At 37.3% G+C, this 11,531-nt stretch overlaps 1 protein-coding gene across 1 annotated transcript in view; it reads right to left on the reverse strand.

Moving 5' to 3' along the window:
• Positions 1-10,338, reverse strand: part of LOC126968483 (uncharacterized) — a 63,338-nt gene extending 53,000 nt beyond the window's left edge. Inside the window, exon 1 of the mRNA XM_050813552.1 lies at positions 9,968-10,338. The gene's annotated coding sequence lies outside the window, so the exon portion shown is untranslated. The remainder of the gene's footprint in view (positions 1-9,967) is intronic.
• Between the last annotated feature and the right edge of the window lie 1,193 nt (positions 10,339-11,531).

Consider the following 11,531-nt stretch of genomic DNA (forward strand, 5'->3'; position numbering starts at 1 on the left):
TTTAATTGAAAACTATATAACTTTAAATTTAATAAGAAAACTATAAAATTACGCAAACTTAGGCTTAATAGTTAAACGTTATAATTAAAGCGGTAAAACGGCGTCCTTCAAAGTTGAAAATCTTTCAAATATTTAAAATACGTCGAGTTGAAAGATGGCCAGGCGTCAATTTGCACGCATTTGAACGGAGCGAATGTTTTGAAACAAATGCTGGAATCCATGTCTGGGCACGTAAAAATATTTGGCGCGCGGAATAATGTCGCCATTATAATAATTATAACGAAGTATGTTAATACCGAAGCGGAAATTCCTCGCAAGTTGCGCGGCTAGACTTTGTACAGACGCGAAAAACGGAGATTGAACAGATTAAAGGAATGTTTCTTTATTAGTAGGCATGTTTCTAATATTAGATGTATTCTGGAATATGTCTCAGCTGTTATAACCAACACACATGGTCGGAGTTGGTATTTAATCGGTCAGGCCATAGGACGGTCCGGCGGGCGCTTTTCACCAATTTGTCGGGCGTCGTAGTCCGTACGGTCCGGACGGTAATAATAATAATAATGTGCGATGGACAATGCGACATATCATCGAATATGGTCCGCTACCAGACCACGTCCGAAATTCGATCATGAATTTATGGTCCGCAACCAGACCACGTCCGAAATTCGATCATGAATTTAGGCTAACGAGCCCTTTGTTAAGGAATATATCTCGCTTGCAGGTCACGGGTTGTGGGTTCGATTCCCGCTGTTCTCAGCCAGCATTAAATATATTTTACCACTCTAGGTGTTGTTATTCAAGTGCTCTAAAGATTTTTTCTTTTCCTGCTAAAGAGAGGCCCTAATAAAGCAGATGTGAGATATTTTATGGCACGAGGAATTTTTAGGGAGTAATGCGAAGCTTTTCTGGAATGTATTTTTAGCCCTACACGCCCTAAAAGTTTCATCAATGTATCCACATATCCGGCAATATGAACTTAGTGGTATCTGGCATAGGGAGCTCAGAAGCCAAAAACAGGTGTCGTAATGAAGCATGAAAATTATAGACTTAGAGACATAATTTTGACCCCTTTTATTCATTAAATAAAATCTATATCTAATCTACAGTCAAGCAGCTGTAGAGATAAGTATAATAGTGTCTCGAAACTTGTAGACAACTGTCGAACTATCCTAATTACTAGTGGTGATTAGAACAAATTTGTCCTACAATGAGTACCAGATGATTCTGCATTTGTCGGTCTGAGCTCGAGAGCAATGAATGCGCTCACGAACTTGCAAAATTTAATGCCAAAACCGCTCAATTTGGCCCAGAACATTTTTGTGGTGTGGTGAGACCACATGAGTCTTGTCAAACTGAACCTTAACAACTCATGTTCGCAAAAATGTATTAAACTTTAGACCAGCCCTTCGAGTTCAACCCGCTCAAAAACCCTTATTATACGCATCGGATCCAGGAACAAATACATCCGTTTCCTGTGCTTCAGGTAGTAGTGAGAGTGTTAATTCTGTAATGGTATGAATGTAGTCCTTTTATGCGTAAGTGTAGCATCTATTTTGCAACCATTTGAGATGTGTCAGTTCACTGCAAAAGATACAATAATATAAAAGGAATCTTAGCAACGAGCTATAGTTAATAGTGGCTATCACAAAAGATCACATTGGACGCAATTGAGACAGAACTAACCAGAACATATTGAGCCACTTTACGAACCATAACTATATCTAATCTTAGTATACGTATCATATGTTGAAACTTTCTCTTTTCTTTGTTGTACCATTGTTATCAAGGGCTGGCCGCTTTGTACAAAAAGACGGCTTATAGCTAATGGAAGTTTTTTCTGCAGTTAACTTGTAGTAAGCACATAATGTTTATGTTTTGGATGGAAGGGCGTCGTAGCTGGAGAGACTAAAACTGAGATTTAACATCGATGTTCCAAGGTGACAAACAAGTATATTAGCGGTGCCGCCTATAATCCTGAGCAGCAATTTTTTTATGGAAAAGGAGAAGAAACGAGCGTACGGGTCACCTGATGTTAAGTGATAACCGCTTCCCACATTCTCTTGCAACACCAGGAATCACGGACATGCCTTTAAGGAAGGTGTACGCGCTTTTTTTGAAGGTCGTCCCGAAAACACCGCACAAGGAAGCCGATTCCACAGTTTTGTAATACGTGGAAGAAAGATCCTTAAAAACTGTCAAGGAAGCCACACATCCATCCAGATGGTAGGGATGATATTCTAATTTGTAGCGTGTCGTACGAAGGTGGAATTCAGCGCTGTTTGACGCATTGCTTACTAATATGTGGTAACGTCTTTCAAGACTCGTTACTTGTATGCATAAAAAAGTAATTATCATTGAAGTTAATATTGTTAATGAAACCAATATAAAGTCGCTGATTTCTCGTGAGATTTGTAACTAAAACAAGAATTCCTACATCGTAACTTGACTTACAGTAAGCGATACACCATAGTGAATAAAAATATCAAACTTTGAATTTTGCTCTTCAAGATAAATCAATATTATAGATAAAAAATAAACGCTTAGTTCAGCGTTATTCACTGTAACCTCACTACACAAAATTCACTCGTTGCGCGATGATATGACGTCACGCGCCGTTTGAATTGTTTTTATGGAAAAGGAGGACAAACGAGCATACGGGTCACCTGGTGTTAAGTGATCACCCAATCTCTTGTAACACCAGAGGAATAACAGGAGCGTTGCCAACTTTACAAAGCGCCGAATAATATACATGAATTCGAAAACTTAAAGCACATTGTTACGTGGCGGGCGAGAATCGAACCGGGGTCCCGTGCCTAGAGTCAACGATTCAACCTATTGCGACATATCGAAATCTAATCAAAAACAAGATAGTTTTACAGAACAAATTTTATTCAAACCAATAGTGTATCTCAAGCATATATTTTAAGCTAAATATTCATAGAGCTCTAAGTGATTTTGTATTTGTGATTGATATGCTCCATTGTCAAAATATGTGATCGCTACTCGTCCATTTACCTAAATAGCAAGTCAACACCTCCTGAGGATGCCTCGTGTAGAGCCGATACACGTGTCGAATTGATTGAAGCCAAAACTTAGCGGAATTTACACTAAATAAAAATAACAACATTTTGATGATTATAGATTTCCGCAAAATAACGCCTCATCATTATCCACTGCTGGACAAACGCCTCCCTCAATGATCTCCACGACGATTGGTCCTGCGCTGCCCACATCCAACGTATTCCGGCGATCTTGACCAGATCGTCGGTCCATCTTGTGGGGGGCCTACCAACACGTCGTCTTCCGGTACGTGGTCGCCATTCGCGGACTTTACTACCCTAACGGCTATCTAACCATCGAGCTATGTGGCCTGCCCACTTCCACTTCAGTTTCGCAATAACAACTAAATCAATATTTTTTTTTGTGCTATTTGCTTCCAGGCGGAGTAAATATGAATACAACCCTGGAAACACTTATATATAGATGTTAACATGAGTCAGTCAGTAAATTTATTTGGAACAGCCAAAGCGGGTCAGGTATCAAATCGTAAAATGTGATGCTTTGTTAAATTCGCATTCCACAGTTAAAAGTATTTATGTAGTGGCAACATTGAGCGGGGGCGTTTCTTGTACCCGATATCAATGTATCTGAATTGTAGATTTCATTTATAGGAAATAAGTCTCTTCAATCAGATTTTCATCACAATTTTAACAACAATAATATGCGGTCAACAAACCCCTTGAAAACGTGCGCTGAAAAGCTCACGAAACGCAAATACTAATGTAAAAACATAGTTACAATTACACGCGTTCCTTCAAGAAGTGTTTTATTGATACATATTCTATTGTATATTACATTTACATATACACATTCATTATAATCGAGCTATTGAATGCTACCTCGTCTGAACTCCAGAGAGGATTTAAAAACTGCTTAAACAAAAAAATATTTTGCGTTATTCCGAGTGTATAGACAATATTATAATGATTTTTATAGAAGGGGGGGTCAAACGAGCGTACGATGATGTTTAGTGATCACCGCGAGCTACCTTCTGAAAGAGAAGAGGAATCATCAAGTATTTGCTGGCCATTTAGAGAGGGTAACGTGCTTTTTTTGAAGGAACCCGTGTCGTATCATCATCGAAACTCCTTCCATAGTTTTTTATACGTGAAAGAAAATTTCTTGATTGACTGATGTTTAAAGGGTCTGTGCCCTGTGCTTCCCCGGAGCCTAGAAAGAATAGGAAATAGTCCCAAGCGCAAGGGTGTTGTAAGAGGCTACTAAGGGCATTTACCAGAAGGAGGCTACAATGCACAGGATGCCGGCACAGATTATGGGTGTCACATCGCGTGTAAGCATTATTGTGTTTCGGTCTGAAGGGAGCCGTAGTAAGTGAAATGACTGGGCAAATGAGACTTAACTTTTTTTTGAATAGGAGGACAAACGAGCGTACGGGTCACCTGGTGTTAAGTGATCACCGCCGCCCACATTCTCTTGCAACACGAGAGGAATCACAAGAGCATTGCCGGCCTTTAAAAAGGTGTACGCGCTTTTTTTGAAGGTACCCATGTCGTATTGTCCCGGAAACAACGCACAAGGAAGCTCATTCAACAGCTTTATAGTACGAGGAAGTAAGCTCCTTGTAAACCGCACTGTGGAGGACCGCCAGACATCCAGATGGTGGGGATGAAATCCTAACTTGTGGTTTTTCAAGAATATCAAGGTGAACGTGCTTCTTGTCTAAATTCTAACGCGGCTAATGAAGTTTTCAACTCAATTATTTTGAATAAGCAAGGGGTCAATCTTATGGTAAGCTCTTACCATTGCTCACATTACTTAGCAACACTTACAACTTATGAAATAATCAAAATGTATTATAAAAGAGTAGAAACAAATCCAACGTCGGAATGTATGAATACTTTGAATAACTATTTAAGTATTTACGTAACGATCGGAATGTAAATCCAATAAGTGGCATACCAATACATATTACTAGTGTCGTATCTACGTGTATTATTTACGCTGCGGTATTTGGTACAACAGTCACAATAGAATTTTTTCTCGCCCGAGGCAATCGAAGTATTTCGGACGGCGCGTAGCGAACGGCTATTTTATGTAACATACCTGATAAATATAAAGAATGCGGTTTTCAATTTAACATTTACGGTAATATATAGAATACTAGTGACCCGCGTGTCTCCTGCCCGTGTATGCATGCCTGGTTGAGCTGCATATGCAAATGTTGTTGTAACTTTGTTTTTTATTAAATTGATGAGACAAACAAACAGGACGTTCAGCTGATGGCAACTGATACGCCTTACCCATTACAATGCAGTGCCGCTCAGGATTATTGAAAAACTCAAAAATTCTGAGCGGCTCTACATTTGCGCACGTCACCTTGAGACATAACATGTTAAGTCTCATTTGCCCAGTAATTTTACTAGCTACTATTACTATCACATTACTGCTTCACGGTAGAAATAGGCGCCGTTGTGGTACACATTATCTAGCCGGCATCCTGTGCAAAGGAGCCTCCCACTGCTAAAAATTAGAAAAAAGTAGTTCAAAAAGGATACCCAGTTGTTCAAAATGGCCATTGTCTGCTCGTTCTAGTGAACAAACCTCAACTCTATGGAAAATGTTTAAATCTGAACAACTTTTGATCCTGACCACATAGAAAGTCAAACTTAACGATTTTAATATTTTCTCATTAACCCTACCAACGATATATATTATGAGGGTCTGTACCTATTGTGGTCACTGATGAATAAAATTTCCAACGCCAAAGGATTGAACAATAAAGTCCTAGTGTATATACTAGCGTATACACAAACAAAGCGCGCGAGAGAGAAGAACATAAAGATGTTAAAGAACGGAAGGTTTTTTTTTTATGGAATAGGAGGACAAACGAGCGTACGGGTTACCTGTTGTTAAGTGATCACCGCCGCCCACAATCTCTTGCAACACCAGAGGAATCACAGGAGCGTTGCCGGCCATCAAGGAATGTGTACGCGCTTTTTTTGAAGGTACCCATGTCGTATCGTCACGGAAATATCGCATGGAATTTAGTGTTAAGGTGAATTTAATGTTATGGTAACCGATTTTGATTGACAAGTCGTTAACAGTCAGCCACGTTTTTATAATACTTAATATTATTTTGATTAATAAATCACTAGTTAATGCACCCATTGACAGATCAAAATTGGTCACGTATTATCGGGCTGTGACGTTGTCTATACGATAGTATATTGTACGTCTATGACATACACAATGACACACACAGACACACGTGAACACGGATTACGACTATTGAGACACCAGTTGGGATACGTATCTAAGTATTGGTGATTTTTTTTTTTTTTATTCAGGAACAAAACAGTCATTTACAATAGTGAGTTACAAATATACATAAACTAAAGACAAAACAGTTCCATAAATTAAATACTAATTATGTTTACAATGGACAATAAAGCAAAACAAAAAACAACATAGATATTTTAAACCAAAAGTAAAAATTACAAAATTACAATAGACAAAACGAAAATTTAAACAGTTATAAGAGTATAGTTAAGAACAGGACGCAACAACAATGATTTTATTAAGTATTTACCGTTATTATTTTTTTAAATTGAGTATAATATCACCTACTATTTTCTTATATTTCTGTATATTTAATGAAAATATATCAATTTCAGTAAGATGTTTATTGTACAAACTACAAGAGCGCCTCACAAATGTATTTCCTGCATAATTGCTTTTTTAAGGTGATACATAAAATGTAATCTTAGAACGAGAGGAGATTCGCGGTGTTATAGATTTATTTATTTTATTTATTTTTTATTTTCTAAAATATCAGATCAACGATCTATCGTTGATTACATTTCGTTTAGGATTCAATGGTTTTGTCAATGTCAAGGGATTTGATTCATTTACGGAACTCTAATTCTTTTTTCTAAATAAGATTAGCCTTAGTTACTCTCATAATAACCTCCTCGAGGCATTAGTAAGAGAGGCAGGCCTTGTGGTAGGTAGAGAGATGAAATAGTGGCGGTGGCGGAGCAGAGTTGGATAGAGACTGCAAAAACAAAACTAAATGGAGTTCTTTGGAGGAGGCTTTTACCCAAAACTTAACTTAGCGTAAGATTAAATAATTGTTATTTTTGCATGGAATCAAATAAAGCTTCATTATCTAATATATAAAATTCTCGTGTCATGGTGTTAAACATTGAACTCCTCCACAACGGCTTGACCGATCCTCATGAATTTTTTCACCCATCTACGATCAACAGTTACTTTTGTATCGCGATTTTAATATCGGCAATACAACGTTTGCTGGGTCAGCTAGTTATTCAAATTCAAATATTTTTATTCAAAATAGGATTTATAATCACTGAGCTATCTGGGAGTGATCCGTCAGAACCCAGCCGTTTCTGAGTTAATCGGAACTAACAAACACAATTATTATTAAATAAGTAATATATATTGTATATTTTATTAAGTCAAATTAACGGAATCTTTGATTAAAATTTTGACCCTCCTTAAAACTTTGCACACTTTTCAGAGAGCAAAGACAATTTCGTTATTAATACTATAGTCTGTCCCTTTTTTTCCAGGATATTCAGGATTAGCGATTTATTTGTGCCAAAGATCAAGGCGCGTGAAACAACCACCACACCAAACAGTCGATTATACGTGTGAGCTTTCTTATCGTTCCTTCTCCTGAAAATACGACATGGAGATACCTACAAATAAAGCGCGTAAGTACACCTTTTTATACGCTTTATATTAGCTTCACCTGTATGTTTGTAACCGACTTCTTTGGGCGCGATTTTGACCCACTGTAAACGGCTAGATTTCGTTCAAACTTTGTAGATTTATCGAGGACCGATGACATTACACTAATTTGACTAAAAAACGAAAAATAAATAATAGTTAAAAAAAACTAAAAAGCACGCTTTATATAAAATTCAACTAAAAAATAGAAAATAAATTTAAATTTAAAATAGTGTAAAAAATATATTTTATTGTAAAAAATATCTTATTTATTAAATGGCAAACTACGCTCCTGTTATTCCTCTATTGCAAGGGAATGTAGGCGACGGTGATCACTTAACATCAGGTTACCGCTCGTTTGTCCTTCTCTCCCATAAATCATTCTTTGGAGACTAAAAAAGCAAAGTAAATAATAGTTAAATAATATCAAACCACGCTTTAACAGACCGAAAAATAAACAAAATGTAAAAAAATCAATAATTTTAAATAAAAAGAGAATAATGAAAGAACTATCTGTGATTAAAAAAAAATATTAGTTGTATAGTTACTTCATACAACCGCCTATGACGTCAGCTGTGGGTTCCAAAAAAGAAAGCCACATGTTTGTACCTCGACATTCTGTGTAAAAATATTCTATTTCAATGTATTTATCAGCCCAAGAAATTTGATCCTTAAGACGATGCCGTTAAGATCTAATAATGATCTTGAGCGGAATGCCCGCATTTCGGGGTGCGGCTTGGCGTGTTTACGATCGTTTCTAAAGCACCCCTCCTGTGCGCATGCGCTCTTAGCTGAGGGGACAGACACGGTAGGGTAAGGGATCGGCAGATGTTACGAATTTTGTACGGCTGCTCTGCTAACTATTTTTACAATGGTTTAGAATCTTAGACAGATGCATGGGGAACGGTTATAACCTAAACACATGGTCGGATTTGGTACGGCCGGTCCATCGGAATTAGTACGGTTCGGACGCTAATAATAATTATTTTGTGTGATGAACAATGCGACATACAATCGGATATTATTTGGCTATTGGCAACGCTCCTGTAATTCCTCTGGTGTTGCAAAAGAATGTGGGTGGCGGTAATCACAAAACATCAGGTGACCCGTACGCTCGTTTGTCCTGTTCCATTAAAAAATATATGGTCCAGTACCGGACCGCGTCCGATGGTTTGGCCAGACCATATCCAACCACGTGCTTAAGCTATAAGTAAACACTATTCTTTTCTGTGTAAATAGAGATGGTATGGGGGTATGGGGAGGTTGTGTCTCGTATAGAGTGCGAATTCAGCAATAGAATTATTATAAAAATGGAATTTGTTAAAAAAAAATATTTATTCGCGATCGCGATTATTCGTTAGTTATTAACGAGAAGTCGTCATTGAAAAGCATGCGGATGACTTAATTACACCATAATTTATCAATTTTACTCCATTTTTGTACAACATGCACGCGGTAACTTATGATACGTGAGTATGGGCCACAACAGTATATTCTCAAATAATCCGGTAACACTGTTTAGGCCACAAGTGAGCTATCAATTGCTGGGTCATATTGTGTAATCGGTCGTACTATCGGCTCCTTATCAACGGGGCCATGCATGTTGAAACCTCGCAGACCGAGCGGTCGCGACCCGTCAGCCATATCGGTCGCATTCCACAGCTCTTCGCAAATCATAATATATGTAGGTACTGTATCGTCGAATTTTTTTGCTTGCTCGTTCGCGAAACCGGTAACGTTTTGTACTTAGTGTAAGTTGAACGCACTTAATGTAATAATCTCGTCTGACAATTTCGGTTACTTTTCAAGTTAATAATCATTACAGATATGCTTACCTATTTGGTTTCTATATTATGGTTTATACTTTATATAATTCCTAATTTCCCAATTGTTTTATGTCTATTATAACTTTAATTCATTATCAGTGAGTCTACTCTCTATACAAAAATATTGAACTAATTCATTTGTGAAGCAATTACGTTTCATTTTCAAATAAAAACAATAAGAAATGTATTATCAATAACGAATATATTATTAAGAGAGGAAGTAGGTAACGTTAACACTTATATATTAGGTTTATTTAAAATAAGTAAATTAATGTTAAGTTAAGCTGTACCCAAGTAGATACTTAATTAATTATATACACTGAATTATAGTTTATTATTGTAAGTGTGAGTTTCTATGTACTTACAATCAATTTTCCCACGCACACAATACACGATTAAAGTCTCCTTACTTTTAACGAAGTCTATAAAACTTATTTAAGTCACTGACTACCAGTCTTAATTAACTATTGTGTTAGAAAAACTTTTAAACACGAAATACACGAACCGGCGAAGAACGAAAATCAATAAGAACGATTCGCAAAAAACAAGCTTAAGGAATTTGGCTGAAATTATTAATATAAATCACAACACACGAGCAGCTGGGGTCTATCGGTATAGACTATAATCTGTGTTCCACCAATAAACGCATGATAATTGTTTATTTTGTTAAATAATCGGTTTAATAAATCCAACTATCGCGCCACGATTCTGTTGACGAAATACTTGTGTTTGACATTTGAGCCGAGCCCACGATGAATGGAATTTGCGGAATGTCAAATATTTTTAGTGTCGCCACCTATGTGTTGGAATGCGAACGATGAAAGGCGGCACTGGAGTGAAGCTACTCCGTAAAGCTGCACTAGTTTTTAATATAAAATGTAGAATATGAAACAACGGTTATTACTAACTAGCACATAAAGTTGAAAATTATTATATAGAAATATTATGCCACCACAATGTTAGTGAAATCTTGCGTAGCTTTATGAAAGTTTCACACGACACGTTTGCGAAGTGTAGGAATGTGTCCAGTTAATGCCGCCTTTGAAAGACTGTTGGCTTGGCGCGGCGCAGGCGTGAATCGTGATGGTAAGGCCGAGTGCCTCCTGTCGGGTTATCGACACCCGCTGCAGACTGAGGAGGCGAAATGCGAAACGAGGGTCGACACGATTCGATAACCACTAACCGCAGTAGTTAAGTGATGAAGATCTATGATATGAGTACAAATGGCTTCTCATCTTCTAGATCCATAAATTTAAAATCCTTCATTTCCTATTGATAGATAGTCAAAATATAGTGAAACGATGAACATTTATAACCCTATCACGTAAGTCATATATATATAATATATATAATAGAGATAGACAACAAAAATATTTCTATTTACCTGGCACTAAAATAATTTTGAGGCTTTACCATTAAACTTCTGTTTTTTATTTTATTATACAGAGCCATCTATTACTTGCAGCATACACTTCCTGAGCTTACAGCTGTAGAAAACTTTGTTGTGAACTGTTGTTGGATACTTTCACTAGATGTCACTTTTACGCAAACTACTAAACAATTATTTATTAATAATAAGGACGTATTAGATTTTCAAACGCTTTATTAAATAGCTTTACTTGTAATAAACATGTCTCCATGCTTCATGAGTCGGCCCTTGTCCATCCGATTCAAAAAAGGAGACAGTTCGGATCCGGCAAACTACAGGCCTATGGCTATTACCTGCCTGCTCTTCAAAATCATGGAGAGCATAATTAACCGCCAGCTCTTGGTATACTTAAAGGGTTCACCAGTTGATAAACGACCGACAGCAAATACGGCATTCGCCATGGTCGGTCGGCAGTCGATCTTCTGGTACCTATACCTAACGCATAGATGGGCGTCGGCTATCGAAAACAAGGGGCAAGGCCTGTATATAGCGAAGACCTT

This window comes from Leptidea sinapis, chromosome 15 (assembly GCF_905404315.1).
Source record: "Leptidea sinapis chromosome 15, ilLepSina1.1, whole genome shotgun sequence".
NCBI classification, from domain to species: Eukaryota; Metazoa; Arthropoda; class Insecta; order Lepidoptera; family Pieridae; genus Leptidea; species Leptidea sinapis.